This window comes from Pyxicephalus adspersus, chromosome 6, assembly GCF_032062135.1.
Source record: "Pyxicephalus adspersus chromosome 6, UCB_Pads_2.0, whole genome shotgun sequence".
Classification (NCBI taxonomy): Eukaryota; Metazoa; Chordata; class Amphibia; order Anura; family Pyxicephalidae; genus Pyxicephalus; species Pyxicephalus adspersus.
Genome location: NC_092863.1, coordinates 22,011,041 through 22,014,122, shown reverse-complemented (window position 1 = coordinate 22,014,122; position 3,082 = coordinate 22,011,041).

The window sequence follows — 3,082 nt, the reverse complement described above, 5'->3', positions numbered from 1 at the left end:
GAGAGATAAGAGCATGAACAAGGACAGGTAGGGGTGGATTTTGGAGATGTTGTGTAGATGAAAGTGGCAGGACCTGAAAATTTTCTGAAAATGGGGGGGGGCGGGGGGGTAAATGAGAGGGCAGAGTCAAAAGTGACATCAAACAACGTGCCTGAGGGGAGGGATGAATAACAGTGTTGTTAACAATTAGAAATATGTCAGGGGTAAATTTGGAATTTGAGGAGGGGAGTTCAGTTTTATCCAGGTTAAATTTAAAAAAAAAAAAAAAAATCGGTCAGAAATCCATGGTAATATGGCTGACAGGCAGCATGGGACCTTATCCAGGACTGAGGGAGAAAAGTCAGGGGTTGACAGATAGATTTGAGTGTCATGGTACTGTAAGCCAAAGGAGGATATGAGACTACCGAGAGAGGTTGTGTATAGAGAAAAGAGAACAGTTCCAAAGACTGACCCTTGGGGAACGCCAACAAGGAGGAGAGTGGGAGAGGAGAGCTGTGTCACTGATACCAATTAAGCGCATGATTTGTATTAGAAGGGGGTGGTCAACAGTGTCAAAAGCAGAGGAAAGATCAAGGAGAAGGAGCAGGGAAAAGCTGCCTTGAGACTTATCTCTGATGAGGTTATTGGCCACTTTAGTAAGGGCTGTTTCAGTGGAATGGGCAGCTCTAAAACCAGACTGAAGAGGGTCAAGGAGGGAGTTGGTGCTCAGGTAATCAGTGAGTCTTTTGTAGACAAAGCGTTCAAGAAGTTTGGAGACATATGGGAGAAGGAAGATAGGATGGTAGTTAGAGAGTAAGGAGGGGTCCAGTAAGGACCAATCAGGTGACAGGAAGCAGGGTTTTTTGAACAGGGTACAGAGGAGGGGGGCTGGGTTAGTGATCTTTTCTTTTAAAAGGTGGTGACAAAAAAAAAATTATATATATATATATATATATATATATATATATAAATATATTTTATCAATAGCAATACATAAAAGGAGTGTAAGCGGTCCAATCTATAGGGACTGGCTAGCTTCCCAGGAAATTTTCTATAGGGATGGATATTGGCGTTGTTAGGTTATGTGTAAATAGATTCACCAAATAGCAATTTGATGATCAAAAAGAATAAGAAAAAGACTTACTTTAAGGTAGGTGGTTTAATAGATAGATTGATAGGTCCAATCTTGTTAGGGTCGAATTTGTGTTCAAATCGTTTGCTATTCAGAAGCAAAGAGGTGATTGTCAGTATTATAAGGCATCTAAAGTGTTAATAAGTGTGTAAGGGATAGCTTATCGTACCTTCCCCCGTGGGAGAAAGGACTCGGGTATACCATTTCCTAACAGATGGTTGCCAGAGAGGGAGCGCTTTTGCGCTGCTCAGTGTATTTATAAACATAAAAGGATTCAGTCACTGGCACGCATGCGTTGTTTTAGGATGTTAGTGTGGTATAGGTGTCTGAAACACTTACGCCCTATGTATTGCCCATAGTTTAAAAGTGTCTATTAAACTTTTAACTGCATATGTGTGAAGATTTGCGCAAGTGCAGGAAAAAGTTATGCGAGAAAAATTGTATTGGCCGGACTGTGTGCGCTTGCGTTAACACACGCACTGGTAGAGATGTATGATAGAAGTCAGATGATAATATGGCATATAAAAGACATTAAAAGGAGGGGGGAGGGGGGGCGGAGATGAAAATTTAGTGTAAATTGTTTTTGTGAGGTAACCAAAACAATTAGGTAGGAATTGAAGAACATAGATATTATATTGGATTTTGCAAAATGTATTATTGTATAAGAGATATACTCCCACTGACCCAAACACCCACCGACACAGGCTTCACCCCTAGGCTCCCGGGGTAATCAGGGGTCCTAGTCACCCTTGTGAAAAAACGGGGTGGCCAAACGGGAGGGTATTGGTGTAGTTGGACCTAAAGGTAGTCACAGATTCACCAAAAGGGTGGGACGTGAGCCACCAAAATAGGCGGGCGTCCTCCCTTCCACCATAAGGGTGAAACGGAGGTGGGGGGGGGGACGACTGGAAACAAGGTATTCGTCCTGGCGGATCCACGGATGATGAACAATGAGCGATCCTAATGCAGGGGGAAGGGGGAGAGCGCGCAGCAGGGCGCCACTCCGTCGCTCTCCCCCTCCCCTCTCCATAGAGCAGAACGGTGCTGTATGTACAGCACTCGTTCATGCATCTTGCGGTTCTTATCGTTGGAAAGGATCGTGAAAGATCATGAAAGAATTGCACGTGTGTATGCGGCTTTAGGTGTGATTTAGCGAGGTCACCCATTTAATGACTTGATACCAGGTTGTCCTTCAGAGAAGATAACTTTCTATAGGTAAGTTTACCATGTTATTATATTGATCTTGTAAATAGAGAGGTTGGCCTCCTTAAATAGGTTCTCACGAAGATAAATGTCCACATAGGAGGGCGCACATCATGTTTCCATAGCTACTCCTTGTTGTTGAAGGTAGTAGGTGTTCTTGAAAGTGAAGACGTTTTTGGTGAGCATGTATTCCAGTAAAGATATAATCAGGAGGTTAAAAGAGGCATTGTGTGGATAGGTCGTCTGTAGTTTCTTGGTGATGATTTCAATCCTTTGTTGTGAGTTATGCTACCGTAGAGTGCTTCCACGTCTATAGTAACTAAGAAGGATCCCAAAGGAATCTTTAGGTTTGAGGTGTGTTTTAAGAGTTCCACTTAAAATACACCTTTAGGTAGGATGGTAGAGATGTTACCAGTGGTCTGGTATGAGTCGATGAGTTCACTTGCATTTGATGATATGGATCTGATGCCAGAAATTATCAGTCGTCCTAAAGGGTTGTTTATGTTCTTGTGTACCTTAGGTAAGGCATAGAAAGTTAAGGTTACTGGGTGTTTCATGTAGAGGTAGTTTCTCATATTCTGCTTGATGACCCCCAGACTGGAAGGCCTCCTGAATCGGGGAGTAGTAGAGGTTATAAAATGATCTAAGAACTTGCTTGATATCGTAATGTACCACTCTTTGTTGTTCAAGATGTTTAGGCATATTCTTTCATAGTGTTCTGGATTGAGAATGACGATGTTGCCGCCTTTGTCCCAGGGTTTGACTCTA